Genomic DNA, 19,167 nt, shown 5'->3' on the forward strand with positions numbered 1-19,167 from the left:
CTCCTAGTATCATTGATCTGTTCTACTATTTTTGTTTGTTTCTATATAAATTATTTCTACTCTAATCCTTATTATTTTCTCTTTTCTGCTAGTTTTTGGCTTCATTTGTTATTCTTTTTCTAGCTCTTTTAGGTGTAAACTTATTTTGTGTATTTGAGATTTATCTTGCTTCTTCAGGTAGGTGTGTATTGCTATATACTTCCCTCTTATGACTTTTCTTTCATCCCAAAAGTTTTGGACTGTCGTGGTTTCACTTTCATAGTTTCCATGTATTTTTTAAATTTCTTCTTTAATTTTATGGTTGACCTATTTATAGAATGTTATTTAACTTCCATATATTTGTGGTCTTGCCAAACTTTTTCTTGTGGTTGACTTCATGTTTCATGGCATTGTGGTGGGAAAATACGCATGGTATGATCTCAATCTTTTTTTTACTTGTTGAGACCTGATTTGTGATTAGTATGTGATGATTTCTGATGAATGTCCCATGAGCACCTGTAAAGAATATACATTCTGCTGCTTTATGATGAAATGTTCAAAATAAATCTTTTAAGTCCATCTGGAACAGTGTGTCAATCAAAGTCATTGTTTCCTTCTTGATTTTCTGTTTTGATTATCTGTCCATTGCTGTAAGTGGGTGGGTTGTTAAAGTTTCCTGCTATTATTTTATTATTATCATTGAATTCTTTTCTGTTGGCTAGTAATTGTTTTACATGTTTGGGTTGTTTGAAGTTGGGGGCATAAATATTTACAGTTGTTAGATCTTGTTGGATAGACTATTTATTATTATATACTACCCTCTTCATCTGTTGTTAAAGTCTTTTGTTTACAATCTGGTTTGTCTTATATACACATGGCTACTCCATCTTTCTTCTGACATCCATTTTCAAGATAAATATTTCCTCACCCCCTCAATTTCAATCTGCAGGTGTCAGGAAGTTTAACATTAGTCTCTTGTAGGCTGCATATAGATTGGGTATTGTGTTTTTATCCACTTTGGTAGCTTATGTCTTTTGATTGGAGCATTACTAAATGATCTAAATGTAAATGAACTACCATTTACATTCGGAGTGAATATTGATAGATATATTTTTAGTGCCATTTTATTATTGATTTTGCTGTTTCTGAAGGTTTTCTCTGTTACTTTATAGTCTTCTTCACTTTTGGTCTTAATTTTCTATTCAAATAGTCCTCTAATATTTTTTCTTTTTAAAAATAGTTTATTGTCCAGTTGGCTTCCATATAACACCCAGTGCTCATCCCAACAAGTGCCCTCCCCCATGCCCATCCCCCCCCTTCCACTCCCACCTACCCCCAGCAGCCCTCAGTTTGTTCTCAGTATTCAAGAACCTCTCGTGGTTTGCCTCCCTCCCTCTCCCCAACTATTTTCCCCCTTTTTCTCCCACATGGTCTTCCGTTAGATTCCTCCTAATCCTCCTACACGTGCAAACATATGGAATCTGTCCTTCTCTGCTTGACTTATTTTGCTCAGCATAACACCCTCAAGTNTAGATTGCTTTGGGTAGTAATGACATTTTAACTATATTTATTTTTTCAATCCATGTGCATGGAATGTTTTTCCATTTCTTTATGCCTTCTTCAATTTCCTTCATAAATTTTCTATAGTTTTCATCATACAGATCTCTTATATCTTTGGTACTCTCTATAGAAACTCTGCCAGACTCCATCAGAAACCTACTAGAATTGTTCCATGAATTCAGCAAAGTTGCAGTATACAAAATCAACGTACAGAAATCGGTTGCATTTTTATACACCAACAATGAAGCAACAGAAAGAGAAATCAAGAAACTGATCACATTCACAATTGTACAAAAAAACATAAAATACCTATGAATAAACCCTTTAATATTTCTTGTAGGGCTGGTATAGTAGTCATGAAATCTATTCGTTTTTGTTTGTTTGGGAAACTACTTCTCTTTCTATTCTGAATGACAGCCTTGTTGGACAGAGCATTTTGTCTGCATATTTTCCCCCATTCACCATGTTGAATATATCATGCCACTCCTTTCTGGCCTACCAAGAATCTGTGGATAGATATGTTGCTAACCTTATGTATTCCCTTATAAGTTAGAGACTTCTTTTCTCTTGCTGCTGTTAGAATTTTTTTCTTTATCTCTGTACTTTGCACAATTAACAATGATATGTCTTAGTGTTGGCCTGCTTTTGTTGATTTTGATGGGAGTTCTCTGTGCTTCCTAAATTTGGATGTCTGTTTTTATCCTTAGATTAGGGAAATTTACAGCCATTATTTCCTCAGATAAACCTTCTGCCTCCTTTAGCTTCTTTTGGTACTCCTATGATATCAGTGCTAGTACATTTCATGGAGTCACAATGATTTATCTACATCAACAATAATGGTCCAATATTTTTCTTCTATCTTCTTTTCAGCTTCATTATTTTCCATAATTTTACCTTCTATATCACTTATTCATTCTCTGCTTCTTTCATCCTTGTGGTCATTACATCAGTCGATTTTACATCTTGGTTATAACATTTTTGTTTCAGCCTGATTAGTTTTTAGATATTTTATCTTGTGGTTACAAACTGCCTGGTGTCTTCTATGCTTTTCTCAAGGCCAGCTAGTACCCTTATGATTGTTGCTTTAAATTCTGGATCAGGCATATTACTGATATCTGTTTCGTTTAGATCTCTGGTCAGAACATTTTTTGTTCTTTATTTTGGGATGAATTCTTCGATCTTGGCATTTTGTCTAGGTCTCTGTCTTCCTCTGTGTTTTAGGTTTAGGAAAACCTATTGTGTTTCCTGTTCCTGAAAGTAATGACTTTAATTAAAGAGGTCGTATACTGTCCGGGGCCTGGCACTTTGGGAAATAAGTATCTCTGGTGTTTGCTGTGTCTACTCTGTTGCTGTGTTTTGGCTGCTCTTTTCCCCATGTCTGTCTTGTGCAGTGTTTCTCCTTGCCTGCAGTGGGGAGTGTTTGGACCTTGGCCAGAGTGTGGCTGTTTTTTCTAGATGAGCTCTTGTCTGCTTGTTAAAAGAGATCTGATGCTATTTCTACTAGAGCTGAAGCTTTGTAGCACTCTATGGTCAGTAGACATGGTGTGTGTGGTGTGTGTGTTCGTGTGTGTGTGTGTGCGCGTGCTGGTCTTATGGAAGAAAGACCTGCTGCTCTGGTTCTCAGGCACACTTGCCCAGAAAAACAGCACCCACAGAGTGCAGGAGGGCAGGCCTTGTTGCAAGCGGTTTTGGCCACTAGTGTTGGTGCCATCTGTGCTGCTTATAGAAGTTAGTTTATGCTGAGGGGTGGAGGACTGAAATGGCACCAGACCCCTCCCTCATTCTTTAGAGGGGATTTCACACCCACCACTGTCTAGGAAGCCCTCTTAGATGAGCAAACAATCTCCCTTCTTGTGTCCTAGTGATCCCTCAGATCCTTGGACTCACCTTGTTTGTGTCTGAGCTGTGTGCCTGCCCAACAGTGCATTGCACATGTGTTTTATCCCAGGAAGGCAGGCTGTTTTAAAACTCCAAACTTTAGGGACTTGACACTGTGAGGATTCATGCTGAAGTGCAAGGGCCTGGAGTATGTAGTAAAGCACAGCAAAGAGCCAGTGCCTAGGTTAACTGCCCTCAGCAGATGCCTCTGCACCTATGGTGAAGGGTGGGGGCTCCTGTTAGTTCTTGTCCCCAGAGAGGCAATGCCACCTTTCCCTTCTGTGTTCCAAGAAGGGGGTCTTCTCTCCCCGTGTGTCACAAGGGATCCTCAGATCGTGCCATCTGTTACTGGGATATCTGTCCTCCTCCTCCACAGGAGCACTGCAGCACCTGCCAGGCTCCATACTGGTCATGTTATGGACCTCTAAAACTCCAGTCTTTGAGACTCTTTTGTTATTAATCTCAGGAAAATCAGTCTCTCTCATTTTCCCAGCCAATAGCTTTAAGGTAGTGTTTTCCTTGTGTGATCCCCTGTGCACTCTTTTCTCTGCCTTTGTCTCTGTCTCACCTCTCCCTGTAACCAGGGATACTTTCCCTCCACAACACCTGTGTTCCATTTCTCCCCCAAATCATATCTCCACACCTTTTACCTTCCACAATGTGGCCTCTTCTCTTCCTTGAGTTGTGCAGTTTGTTCTGTCAGTCCTCAGATTAATTTCTTGTGTATTCACAATGGTTTGATATTTATCTAGCTGTGTTTGAGTGAGGAGGCAAGCCTAGGGTCCTCCTATTCCTCTGTCATCTTAACTCCTTCCCTTCAAGTTTGTGTAGTTTCTTAAGTACTAGTCAGAAAATGTAGTGTTTTGTTGCAAGTATAACTAGGAAGGAAGGAAGGAAAGAAGGAAGGAAGGAAGGCAGGCAAGAAATAAGGAAAAATGAACGAACAACCTAGGTATACATGTGAAAGGCAAACTTTATCTTGTTCATAAATCAGCTGTGAGGAGGTAGTTCTGACTGAACACCATCTTGATCATACATTTAAAAAATTTTTAATGCTTGTTTATTTTTGAGAGAGAGAGAGAGAGAGAGAGAGCAGGGGAGGGGTAGAGAGAGACACACACACAGAATCTAAAGCAGGCTCCAGGTTCTCAGCTGTCATCAGAAAGCCAAATGCAGGGCTCCAACTCCTCAACTATGAGGTCATCGCCTGAGCTGAAGTCGGACACTTAAGCGACTGAGCCACGCAGGCACTCCCCTCCTTAGAGTCTTCTAATTGCCAATAGGAGCAAGTATAAAATTTTTTCCCACTAGTCTATACTAAGTTGCTTCTTAGAATCACTTCTTTTACTGTAAATCTGTTAGCATAATATCAAATTTGTTTCTCTAAGACATATTCAGTTATTTGAAAAATTCTACCTGTGATATCTGGNATATCTGGGCACTCTTTACAATAAGAAATGGCAGGACAAAAAGTAACTGAGCAGTGTCCTAGTGCTGAGGCTTTCCTGCAGATTTGAGACCAAACGTGTTCACAGAGTGGGTCATATGAGACTGTAAACCAGTCAATAAAATAGGAAGTACATGTCAGGATATTGAAAACAATTCTTTTTTGTTTTTGGACTGACTTCTTCTTTTTTTTTTTTTTTCAAATAGTNCATTTAAACCAACTTGACAATAAATTATTTAAGGAAAAAAAAGAGTATTGAATGACATAGTTTAAAGAATTTTAGAGGTAGAACAAAACTTAGAATGCATCTAATTCAACTCTACTCTCTTTCTGACCCAGAAAGATAAAATGATTGCAAAAGTAACACACAGAATTAGTGGCAGAATCAGGATGCCTGACTCACTGTCCATTGTTATTTTTATGACACAACACTGTTAAGTTACAGATAACACAAGCTGTAGCACTAAACACTGACATAAGCCATGGATTGATCTATTTCTTGATCCTCATTTTGGTTATAATATGAGACTACTTTTTAGTGAATATTAGAAATTACATTTTCATTTTAACTTTCTTGCTTCTCTTCTATTCAGTCTATCCTTATCACTTATGTCAGATTATTCATCTTAAAGCACAGTTTTAATCATATTACTTCCCTTTCAAAGGTCTCCAGTGACTTAAGTTAAGCTTGATGCACCATTTAAGACCATAATAATATTATATCTTAACCTTATAGTGTCATTCTCCATCATTTATTATATGTATTATTATATAAATTTGTACTTATGACCAGCTTCATCCCTTATTTGGTCTCTTTTCCTTCGCTCAGGCCATTTTGTCATCTGATAGCTTTTTTTCCTCATTGCTATCAGATGTAATTCTAACCATCTTTAAAAACATCTCTTACATCATATCCTTCTTAAAAAAATTTCCTGGTCCTCTGTACTATTGTGATATGTTAGTCATATTAAAAGGATGTATTAGCTGCTTACTATATGTCATTTCTATCCTAGACCCTTTGGAAAATAAGACACAAGCACTGCCCATTAAAGGTTTACACTCCACTAGAGGGAAACATAGAGGTGCTAACAAATTAATTCACTGCACCATTACAGCTGTAGAAATAGAAGTATATAAAGGACACAGAATGGGAATATAAATGGTGCATGTATGTTAGTAAAGGCTTCATACAATAGGGCAGGTGGAGGAGAGCATTTTAGGCAGGGGTAGAAAGTAGAATGAACAAAGTCTTGGAGATAAGAAATAACCTTATACATATAGGAAAAGTAACCGTGTGATAGGGATGAAATATAAGATAAAGGTGTTTGCAGCTGTGCATATTTGGGTGCATGTATCTGTATGTCATTGTACTATGGGGTTTGAAAGTGGAACCACAGGTTGGAAAGAAATGTAGGAACTAGATTATTAAAGGTCTTGTATACCATTCTAGAGAATTCGGGTTTATCATCTAGGGATTAGGGAGCTATGAGAGGGTGCCTAGTGAGAAAAAATACTGACATGTAAAGGAAAGCAGAAGTAGAGCAGAAAAAATAGAGGTTGGTCATCCCTGAGAGGTTTAATTTTCTTTGTAAAGTAAGAAAAAATTCTCCTCCCCAGTTCACTAATGCTGAATTTAGTGACGCATTTCTAACAAATAGAATATGGAAAAGTAAAAATGGTAACTTTACAGTGGAGGAATCTGCCAGACACCACCTTAACCAAATGATCAAGGCTACCATTATCATAAATCATACTGATAACCTGGATCCCCTGAGTTTGATGAGAAGGGCACTTCACCTTTGTGGGTATTGTTCCCCAAATCCACAACCCCAGTCTAATTGTGAAAAAAACAGAGGAACCCAAATTGAAATACCCTTCTACAAAATACCTGACCAGAGTTCTTCAAGCGTGTAAGGCCATTAAAAAACAAGGAAAGAGTGAGGGACTGTCACAACTGGAGGAGACGAGGGAGATGAAACAATGACATGCAGTGTGGTATTTTGATTAGATCTTTGTACAAAAAAAGGACACTGCAGGGCAAGGGTGACAATAACACCCAGATTCATTAATTGTAAATCTAAAATTATTCCCAAATAAAAAGTTAAAAAATATGGTTGCAAAATGGAAATCCTATAAATAAAAATTGACCATAAAATACTTAAAAAAAAAGAAATTATGTTGTCTGGTGAGAAAAAGAGGGTTTCACTCGGGTTCAGGTCTTCTGACAATTGGTAAAGGTTTGAATGGTGGCTCTGGGAAATGGAAGAGAACTATGACCAACAAGACTCTGAAGGCCCAAGAGAAATTGAATACTGTGGATTTTTAGTGGCCCCAGTCTACACAATTATGCAATTTATCCCAGTGGTGTTCAACAGCTTGCATGCAGGAGAGAAAAAATACAAATGCTTAAATTGGTATAAGATTGGGAGTAACAGAGAAGTCTTATGGAGGAACAATAGGTAAGGAAGTTGATTGTGAATATTACCAAAATAGTGGTTAACAGTGAAACTATGAAGTTTTATCAGGTTGGAAGAAAAGGGAGGGACCAAGGGACTGGAGGATTCACTGGGATTTCAGAAGTGGTGTAGTGGCAATAGGGTGTGAGAGAACTGAAATTCCAGGAGTTTGTGGTGAGAATGTGGTATAATGAAGTTTCAGATTTCAGTTGTGTGATAATAAATGAGGCTCCAGATATGGCCATGGAATGAGTAGTTAAGGTGGAATGTCAATGGATACTGTTCTAAATAAGGAAGTCAAGTAATTTAAAATCAGTTTACTAAGCTGGTTGTTTACATGGAATACGAAGTTACAAAGGTGATAGCAAGATTTAAAGTAAAGAGGAAGACCACAAGCCAAATGCTAAATTATTCAGTGAATTCGGGAAAAATAACTAGGCAGTCAATAGATGGTGATATTAATAAGGAAGATTAAAAGTTGCAGAAGGGAATGACTTTGCATTATGGTAGAGGAGTAATGGTTTAAAGTGGGACCAGGAAGCCAGGAGGCATCAAACAAACTCTCTAGGTCTCACAGTAGATGAGATGTAGAAAAATAAGCAGATTACAAGTTTCACATAAGGCAATGAGGCGGTGGGAGAATTATTTGAAGCAATTTAGGATGTAGGAGAACTTATAATGAAAAGGGCACAGTGAGGAAAAAGTTTGTAGAAAGGTTAAATGTGGAAGGAAGAATTAGGAGTGAGGAAGTACAGGGACTCCTGGGTGGCTCAGTAGGTTAAGCACCGACTTCGGCTCAGGTCAGGATATCATGGTTCGTGGGTTCGAGCCCTGTGTTGGGCTCTGTGCTGACAGCTAGCTCAGAGCATGGAGCCTGTTTCAGATTCTGTGTCTCCCTCTCTCTCTGACCCTCCCTTGCTCTCTCTCTCTCTCAGAAATAAATAAAACAATAAAATTTTTTAAAAAATGGAGTGAGGAAGTACAGAGTATTCTCAGGATGATAGAACCCTGGAGAGCAGCTGATGGTTCAACTACAGAATTCGATTTTGTATTTCTACCTGTTTTTACTTTTTTCTTATAGTAATTTGTATATTTACATAATGTCTATACTAAATTTTAGACTTTTTTGGGGACAAAGATCAGATCTAATTTATAATAAGTTTCTGTAGAGCCTAGGAAGTAAGATTACACTTGTTGTTCAATAAATATGTTGAATCAGACTAATTTCAGAATTGTTTTATCGAGTCGTCTTAGATGNACCAATGCAAAAATAAATTAGTAGGTACAATTTTGTATGCAAGGTAAATTTAAGCTGCTTGTTTCTCATCCAACTAAAGTGATACACATGTCTGGGGGCACCTTGGTAGCTCATTTGGCTAAGCGTCTATCTCTTGATTTGGACTCAGGTCATGATCTTATTGTGAGTTTGAGCCCTGTGCTGTCAGTGCAGATCCTGCTTGGGATTCTCTCCCTCTCTCTCTACCTCCCCCATGCTCTCTTTCTCTCTCAAAATAAACAAATAAACATTTAAACAAAACAAAACAATATAAAAAATGATACACAAGTCTGGCAGCAGAATTATGACTTACTGTGGATAATCTGAATGTGAAGCCAGTAAATTCAACCAGATTGCAAATTCTTTGGAAACAGGGATTATATCTTCATGTTTTCTTTTCTCATTTTACTTCCTTTTATACTTCCCCAGTCTTCTTCTAGAATGGTTAGCATAGTAATTTCATACACAGCAGGAATGTAATGAATGGATAATGAGATTCTATGCCATTCTTTTTTAAAAGCTTATTTGTTTTGAGAGAGAGAGAGAATCTGAAGCCGGCTTTGTGCTGTCAGCACAGAGTTCCATGTGGAGCTCCATCTCACAAACTGTTAGGTCATGGCTTGAGCTGAGATCAAGAGTTGGATGCTCAATGGACTAAGCCACCCAGGCACCCCTTTATGCTATTCTTTAAAAAGAAATTTATATTACTGAGCCACGTAAGTAGAATGTGTTTTTTGCTATTCCAAGAACAGGTGTCAGATTGAGTTGAAGTGATTTTAGAGATCCTGTTTCGGTGAACTTTTACGTGTATAAAAACGAAACCTGTGAAAGGTAGTGGAGTGATGATGACTTGTTCAAGAGTGTATTGCTAATGACAGGGCTGGGACGAGAACCCAGGCATTACAACCTTTAGTCCAGTTCTGTTACTACCACAATGATATCCCAATACCCACTCATCCTTTTGGTCTCCTTTCATCAATGACATTTTTTTTAGATAGCCAATTGGTTCTCTCTTTCCCTTCGATAACTTAACTCCCATGGTTTAATGTTTATTATGTTGTTTTTTTAAAAAATTTATTTCTGAGAGTGAGACGGCATGAGCAGGGGAGGGTCAGAGAGAGAGAGAGTGAGACACAGAATCGGAAACAGGCTGCAGGCTCTGAGCTAGCTGTCAGCACAAGGCCTGATGCGGGGCTCAATCATGATCTGAGCCGAAGTCGGACGCTCAACCGACTGAACCACCCAGGCGCCCCTTAACTCCCATGGTTTAAAAAGATCACTTTCATGTGGATGACTCATATCTATGAGTCTTTTATTTTCAACTGCCTAAAAGATTGCTATTCTTGGATCTTATGTCACCTTCCCAATTTCAACATGCTTAAATACAAATATATTATCTTCCCTCCCATATCAACTCTTCCCAAGGCCTTTTTTTTTTTTTTAAATTGACATTAAACTTCTTCCAGTCACTCTGGCACAGAAGCTGGTAGTCATAGTTGATCTTCACTGACTTCACTTTTCACGTGCAAACTCAAAGTTCTGTTGATGCTTATCCTGCAACATCTCCTGGCCTTCTCCCACCAACTTGGATCAGGATCCTTAGATCAACATGCCTTGTCTACTTGAAGGTACTCAAACTATGTAGCCTTTTTCACTAGACCAAGAGGTGAACTTGGCAAATTTCTACTTATACTTCAAGATTCAAGTTGAAGTTGTTACTCTTTATAAATGTTCCTTTGTTTGTGGTCCTATTATCTTATTTATTAGAGTGCTGTAATCATTCTTTTTGATTACATGTCTCATATCCACTTAGACAGTGAGTCTATTAATGACAGTGAGTCTCTCTCAGTCTGGTTCTCTTCCTATCCTAATTGAGCAACATTGGAAGAATAACTGTGCAGTATAGGGCGTTTTGAGTAATACAGTACTTAATTATTCAGGATGGGTGTCTAGAGGTGGAGGAAGAAGCAAGTTTTTTATGTGGAAACACAGGCGCTATTGTTTTACGCAGGAATCTAGATAATGGCATAAAGTGGAAGTGAAACGTGGACTCCACTAGAAGGGCAGAGTCTATTAAAAAAGAAATCTGAGAAATATATATAGGGGACCATGACCTGTGGATGAACACTATAAATCACTGGAGAAGAAAGTAAAGGGGGTGGGGCAGAAGAAACCACATATTTAGGAAGGAACATAAGGCGAAGAGCTTAAAACCAAAAAAGCAAAGTTAGTTTAGTGGGGCTGAAAGAGAAATCAAAAGTGGTTTCGGTGAGAGACTGAGGAGATCCAAAGACCCAAGGATGTGTCTGGCTCTATAAGAATTGAATTTTTTGGGTTTATGAGTGTTTTTGAATTCAGCCAACAGGAGATACTTAAAGATTAAATCAATTTTGGAGGTAGTTTATGATTATATTAAGTTTAATGCCTCCCTCAAGACTTTCTTTACCTTTCTAGTAAATGCTAGCATGCACCGGATGGTCTGCATGTGTTGGACGACTGCCAACAGGGATAGGGTGATGAGGGCAGGGCCAAAGCAGAAGAGGAAGTGGGGGAGGTTAGGACTTAGGGCTCAGTCTTCTAAGGCAGATACTTTTGCTGAGCAGTGGCAAGATGCAGGGAGCTTAATTTTCATGAAAGTACAGCTCGGGGCCCTACTTGTATTTGGCCAACTCCGCAGTGCCATTTTTGGCTATTCTTTATATATCTTATTATTGCCTAATGGTAAAAGTTAGTTGTGCTGTTTATGCTATAAAGATAAGCTCAAGGAGGTGAGGGACAATTTTTCCCCAGCTTTATTGAGGTATAATTGACAAATAAAATTGTAATATATTTAAAGTGTATGTATACATTATGAAGGGATTCCCCCATCAACTTAATAAATGGGGACAGTTTTGTTAATCTTTTGATACAGCAGGTGTTTGTTGAATTATGCATATTAAATAAGAAAATCAGAAAATATAAGTGTTTTCTTTAATGTAAAACATTTCACAAATGTAAATTTTTATGACTCTCTTTCATACTCATACTAGGCTCAGCTCAGGTTCTACTTCCTGACACCTAAGTTGACCGCCCCATTCTACACTATATCTTTCTTCTTTCAACTTATATTATGTTTATTGTCTTTAACAATAATATGAGAGTCAGTATTCTATTATCTTTTATCTTTTAATGTGTAGGAATCTTGTCTCCCATAGGTAGATTTTGAACTCCCATAGGGTGGGAGAAAAAAGTCCAGCCTTTTTATTCTTAAGCTATGTGAACCCCAAACCTAGCCTATCACAATGTTTTGCACATAGAAAAATGTGAAATAGAGGCACCTGGGTGGCTCAGTCAGTTAAGGATCTGACTTCAGCTCAGGTCATGATCTTGCAGTTCCTGAATTCAAGCCCTACATCGGGCTTTCTGCTGTTAGTGCAGAGCCTGCTTTGGATCTTCTCTCTCTCTCTCTCTCTCTCTCTGACCCTCCCCAACTTGTGTGTTTTCTCTCTCTCAAAAATAAATATTAAAAAAAGAAAAATGTGCAATAAATGCTTACTGAGTGATTGGTCATTAATTGAAGCAAAGTTATGCACATCTTCTATGGGGTTTTAATCTATAAACAACAAGGCTTGTATTAATTATTTCAGTGGCTTTCCTCCATGGCTATAAGTAATTTTGAGGAGGGGAGCAGAAAGACCCTCTTGTCATAGCTATAGCCTTATTATCACAATAAGTAGCTTTTTAAGTTGGCATTTCCATGGAAATTTTTAGCAGCATTCTCACTGGTATTAGAAACTACACAGGAGTCAATACTGCATTGTTGACAGTTCTAAGAAGTTTTTCCCTCTAGTAGCTTATTGATCATTAAGGGGAGAACATTACATCAATAACACTGGGCAAATCTGTTGTCAGACAGCTGGATTCCAAACCCAGGATAGTGTTAAGCCCAAAAAGAACTTGGACTGTGGTATTCAGAGCTAAAGACACAGTGTGTCCCTTTACATAGTACTGTGACCCAAATGTTTTATCCTGTATAATCAGAATAAAGTGATGCATAAGAACAGACCTGAAGGAATACGCAAGTCACAAAATATCAAAGAGATATTGAGTAGTGCATGGGAGTGGTGGGAGTGCATAGTGGGAAGATAGTCTTAACTTTACTCTGGGTGATAAAATTTGTTACAGACAGCTTACATACTTTTGAACTTTTTGTAAAGAACTACCTAGAGGCCCTACTTTCTTCCAGGGATACCTGTGAAGTCTCTACCTAATTACCAGCAACTTGGAATCCCCCTAAGTTCTGAAGCCGTTGATCACAGCTGACTCTGAGGCCTGCCTCTAACTTCATGGAATTTAGATGCTTAGATCTTAGAAGTTGGATAGCTTAGAAGTTCTCTAGGAGACTGTTTTTTATTAAAGGCCTAAATAAGGTCTTCAAATAATTTAAATTCTGATTAAATATAATAGGTAACCAATTTGAAATGAAAAGAAACTTTATATTTTCTGAGACCTGAACTTCGTATGAACTTTGGAATAAGTACATAAGATGTGTCAGAGAAGTCTGAGTGTTGTTATTGTTAGCTTAATTCCACTTATTTTAAATCAATGACAACACAAATACAGCCATATGTAAAAACAAAGACTGTTAATCTGAAATAGATGAGAAATTTCAGGATTCTTACATGTTAGAGATCTCAAAATTTTATACCAAATTGCATTTTTCTTTCCTTTTCAAGGAGGGAATTAAAAAAATAAAAGAAGAGAAAGGCAGAATGTTCCAGGGGACTCTAAATCTAAATATCAGCTTCTTTTCCTTTTCCATTAGCTACATTTAAGTATGATCTCAAATGTCTGGGATGTATTGATTCTACAAACACTGTAAATATGCTAATGACATTTTATTCATCAAAAGGAAAACCAGCTCAGTGTTTAAGTGCTCAAGGGTCTATGTTTACTTTTCTGTTTTGTCTCCTTCCCCCTATTTCTACCAGAGCCCCTCTCTAACTAACTTCTCCCAAACATTTAAAGATTTTTATTTCCATTTTCTCTCCTAAATCCAAAAGAAAAACTAGTGGGGCACAAAGTAAACAAGAATTACGAGAGGATGTAATAGAATGGAATAGAATGAGAAAACAAGATAGAAGAGTTTTGCAGTGCACAACTTGTTTAAACAGTACTCTTTTCTACCAACCTATGAATAATTATCAGTTGAAAGCAAAAATAATTATAATTAGCATCAGCACTGTAGCATGAATTAATGGACATGAGATGTCTGGATTTATCAAATCAAGTTAAATGGCTTATTTTATTGCCTTTTCTGTAAGGATGAGAATGTGCCACCACCTGTTATGAGTACACCAGACTTCTTAGCAGTTGTATTTCCTCAAGGCAAATCAAAAAATTGGCATTCACATTGAGGACTGCACAGCTATGGTAGAATTAATGGTGACCAGAGAGTTGGCTTCTACTGACATCTTAAAAATAAGATGCTTACTTAGAATTGCTGATTGCAGTTTCTGATGCTTACTTAGAATGAGGCCCCTGTTTAAAGATATAGTATTGGGAGCCGAAAGTAACTGGTCCTACTCACTCCATATGCATTCTTGTTATGTGTCTTATTCTCCTAGAATGCAATTTAAACAAAATCCTTTTGATGATGGTTTGTATTTTCAAGTTCCTTTCATTTTATCATTTTAGCAGATCTGAAAAATAATTTTATAAGCTCATTATTACATTGGATGCATGAGGTAACCAAGAAATACTGATGTTCAACAATTTGCTAGAGAACACACAGCTGATTAAAAGGCACTTCTAGGATAAACTTCCAGTTATCCAGGCCCAGTTTCCTTCCCATTGAAATACTTGCAGCAGCAATGACATATCAGATAAAGGGCGAGTATCCAAAACCTATAAGGAACTCACCAAACTCCACACCCAAAAAACAAACAATCCAGTGAAGAAATGGACAGAAGATATGAACAGACACTTCTCCACAGAGGACATCCAGATGGCCAACAGACACATGAAACGATGCTCAACGTCCCTCCTCATCAGGGAAATACGAATCAAAACCACACTGGGATACCACCTCACACCGGTCCGAGTGGTGAAAATGAACAAATCAGGAGACTCTAGATAGTGGTGAGGATGTGGAGAAACGGGCACCCTCCTACACTGTTGGTGGAAATGTAAACTGGTGCAGTTCCCCTGGAAAACAGAGTGGAGGTTCCTCAAAACATTAACACTAGAACTCCCCTATGGCCCAGCAGTAGCACTGCTAGGAATCTACCTTAGGGATACAGGAGTGCTGATGCATAGGGGCACTTGTACCCCAATGTTNAAAGGGGGGGTGTTGGGTATGGAGGAGGGCACTTGTTGGGATGAGCACTGGGTGTTACATGGAAACCAACTTGACAATAAACTATTAAAAAAATAGAAATACATACAGCAAAGTAGTTTAAAGATACCAATGTTAGGTTGCAGAGTTTATGACAGAGTCCGGTTTGAAAGATAACTGGAAGCCAAATATCTCTATGCTTGTTTATAGTAGAATAACTTAGTATTTACTGGGTGTTCATGGTATGTACAAGGCACTATGTTAATTATTTTTGTGGAGAGGAAGTTTAAAGGAATAAATTACTTGATACCTTTTGTCAAGATTCTTGGTATATTTTGAGAAGAATTAGATTTCTATAGCTTTTATTTCTCAGGACTCTCTTCTTTCTCTTGACTAAAATTGTATGCATTGCACAAGTTTTAGTCTTTGGTTATTCCTGAGATTTTCTTTCTCTAAGATGAGCCAATCTTATGGCCTTAGTTGTCACACGAACCAGATTCAATATTGGCCTCCACCACTTACCCATTACTCACAGTCAGGGCCATTACTTCTAACCATCCATAAGACATTGCTTCTTGGAATTTTTGCCATCTCCTCAAACTCAACAGATTAAAAACAGAAGTCATCATGTCCTATACTCCCCACTCCATCCCCAAATTACCAATTGCTATGTATAGTGTATCACCACTTCCCAGATCCCACAGGTTCAAAATTTTAGGGACAGCTCTGACTTTCTTATGCTGCCTATATCTAATCACTCACCAATTTCCATCTATTATTCCTCTTAAATGTCTCCTTGAGTTTTTCTCCATTCCATTTCCACTGGCACCAACTTTACACTATAGCCTAATTAATTTCTACTCTTTAAGTGGTTTCTCCATCTCCAGTTTTTGCAAATGTAGTCAGGCCTATGAAAGTCTACTAGATTAATCTACTAAAATTGTTTTTCCATCATATTCTCATTTATTAAAAGTTTGCTGATATGATTTCCCATTAAAAAGTGCCTGGAATTCAATGTCTAATAATCTGGTCTTACATTTCTATCCAAATTTATTTACTGTTACACCTCAACTCAATCACTTTTACCTAGCCAAATCAGGTCCTTTGGTGTACACTACAGGTACCAAATTCACTTTTGATGCAATGTATTTCTGACATAATTTCTGTGACTAGAATTAAATTGAAACTACATACATTGACCACTTACTATGTGGACAGAAAGTTTGCTTAGCATGGTCCCATATCATAGATGTTCATTTAAGCCTATCTCATTTTATCTACTCTATGAAGCATTCTCCATTCAGCAGAGCCCACTATATTTCTTCTTTAAATCCCTTTGCCATTAAAAATATAATATTGGTTTACTGTCTCATATTTTTATGTTCTGTAGGTCTTGTTTCACCACCAGCATTGGAAGTTCCCCAAAAGCAGGAACTATATCTTAGCTTTGTGCCACATACTGTATTGAGCTTAACTGACATTTGTTTAACTGGATTACAACAGATTTAAGATATTTTAATGAGAACATAAGAAATACAAAATGGATCAGGGTAGAGGTCAAGGCAGAGCTATGTTATTTATGAGATTATGATAGTTACCTTTCATGGCATCAAATCCACAAGATTAGATATGTCCCTTAAGACTCAGTGCCATCCGTTTAATCCCTTATTATCAGTCAGTGATTTGCAAAGGCAAATTTATAATTTCCTGCACCATGGTAAAATCTTGCTTTTATCCCAATTAAGTACTTTCTAAACACATCAACAGTTTGCTTAAGAGTAAGAGAGAAAAAGTAGTAGAAAATGAAATTGATGATCTTGAACTAGGAAGACACCAAAATACTAGATTTATAGACTTGATTCAATCTGAAAACTTTCTTTAACCTATTCTGTTTGGGTTCACTGGCTCCAAGGCTGATTTATTTCATTTACAGGAATTGATTAGCTAGTGCAGTCATTTAAATATTTTGGAGACCTGGGAAACAGTTTTTTAAAAAAAATTTTAAATGCTTTTTGTTTATTTCTGAGAGAGAGAGACACAGCATGAGCAGGGGAGGGTCAGAGAGAGAGGGAGACACGGAATCCGAAACAGGCTCCAGGCTCTGAGCTGTCAGCACAGAGCGCTACGCGGGACTCGAACCCACAAACCATGAGATCATGATCTGAGCTGAAGTCAGACGCTTAACCGACTGAGCCACCCAGGCACTCCGAAACAGTTTTTATTAAAGGTGTATTAAGGATGTAAATGTAAATCCCAGTCCGCGCGCCCCGCTGAAGTTGCCTTTATCTATACCATGGAATACTACATGGCAATGAGAAACAATGAAATCTGGCCTTGTGTAGCAACATGGATGGACCTTGAGGGTGTTATGCTGAGCGAAATAAGTCAGGCAGAGAAGGACAAATATCATATGTTTGCACGTATAGGAGGATTAGGAGGAACTTGACGGAGGAACAAGGGGGAGAAGAAGGGCAGAAATGGTGGGGGAAAGGGAGAGAAGCAAACCATGAGAGACTCTTGAATGCTGACAAAAACTGAGGACTGATGGATGTGGGGGGAGGGGGGGATGGGCATGGAGGAGGACACTTGTGGGGATGAGCACTGAGTGTTATGTGGAAACTAATTTGACAATAAACTATTAAAAAAATAATAAAATATAAAAGGCAAAAAAAAAAGGATGTAAATGTAGTATCTGAGGTCATTTATTTGATATGCAAACAGAGACCACCTATAGTTCTAATTGGGCAATTAATAGTAAAACAACAACAGAAAATATTTTTGAATGATTGCAATAGATACGAAAACTTAAAATTATCTAGAAGCAAATTTCACTAATATATTTGAAACGCAGTACAGTCTGACGTCCAGGTTTACTTATATTATTTTAGAATAATCAGCGGATAAGTATGTGTCATGGCTTCTCTCTAATCTTCAAAACAATCAGATTACTGAAAGGCAGAATGGCTAAACGCAAAGTTTTTTTTTTCCTCTTTTATCTAGGAACGGAACTCACCAACTCATTTGTTTACCCTCGAAAACAGCTTCTTTGCTGCTAAATAGAATTATGCTCCTGGTCAAATATTTTCATTGAAATGTATACAGTGTTGGCTCTGTGTAAACCTGGTCTATGTCTAAGTTATTAAATAAATCATGTAATTTCCTTATATCCATTTATAGTTGTGAGAGCTTTCTATTTGCAGTCGCTAGTTAGAACCTGTTAGAAAACTTGTTAATGCCTCTGAGTCTATTTCTTTATTTGCAAAACAGAGATAGTAACACTCACCCTGTCTAAAAGGCAGGATTATGAGAGGTTCAAGTGGGATAATGAATGTGAAACTAGTTTGTGGATAAGCTAGGTCATTCTTCCCTATTTGTTTTACTTTTATCAGCAATGTGGAAACCTGTCAGCTTGACCAAACTTGAGAGTTTGTATGCATCCTCAAGACAACCCTTTATCGTTTTACTTTCTATAATGAAGGAAACTGCCACTACAGATTAGAGAAACTCCACTGAGCCCTTGAAGTAAGATTCTAAATTGTGCCTTATATTTCTAACTTAACTGCAAAGGTGCTGGAGGCTTGGGTAGTGTCCCCTCTATATTTTGCCATATAGAGCCCCAGCAGAAGCACTGAGTAACACTTGTTGATAGACTGATTAGATTATCAAATCTCTGGCCAATAAGTAAAGTAGAAAGAATTCATAGTAGCAGCCTAATTTAAAGCAGGCAAGGCAGATTAGCTACCGTCAAACTCCTGGGAATTTGCTAAAATCCCCAAAAGCCAAATGCCAAAAAGCTACAAAGCAGAATTTTACTACAAACTATTTTAGTCATAGCATTGAAACATCAAATTTCCTTACCTGCTACCTTGAAGATTAACAGTTTAGGATCCTTTTGCATTTATTCTCAGAAGCAAGCTCCAAGTCTTCAGTAAATCACCCCTTGGAGAGCTAACCTTCTTAGTGAGCTGCACAGTGAATCTGAATACTTTGAAGGGTCCTGAAAGCACACTCCATTCACAGGGTGCCTGTTCTTTAGGCAGGCTTCTTTGAAAAGATGGGTTGCTGCGATTTTCAAGAAGAGAGAGGGCAGGGCACATATGCTAGCCAATGTATACAGATTCTTCTTCCTCTTTCAGATTAGTCCTCAAACTGTAAAGCACGTCTAAATTTGGCTTCTCTGGTGCAAAGTGGGGGAAGGGAAAGCAGAGGGAGGGAGGAAGAATAGAAACTGGAGACTTGCAGATTGCTGTTTATA

The 19,167-nt window shown here is 37.8% G+C and overlaps 1 protein-coding gene across 1 annotated transcript in view; it reads right to left on the reverse strand.

Moving 5' to 3' along the window:
* The window catches only part of CYSLTR1 (cysteinyl leukotriene receptor 1), a 40,950-nt gene extending 21,987 nt beyond the window's left edge, over window positions 1–18,963 (reverse strand). The window contains 1 exon segment of the mRNA XM_077764316.1: window positions 18,771–18,963. The gene's annotated coding sequence lies outside the window, so the exon portion shown is untranslated.
* Window positions 18,964–19,167: the final 204 nt, after the last annotated feature.

This window comes from Crocuta crocuta, unplaced genomic scaffold (genome assembly GCF_008692635.1).
Source record: "Crocuta crocuta isolate KB4526 unplaced genomic scaffold, BGI_CrCroc_1.0 scaffold1590, whole genome shotgun sequence".
Lineage (NCBI taxonomy): Eukaryota > Metazoa > Chordata > Mammalia > Carnivora > Hyaenidae > Crocuta > Crocuta crocuta.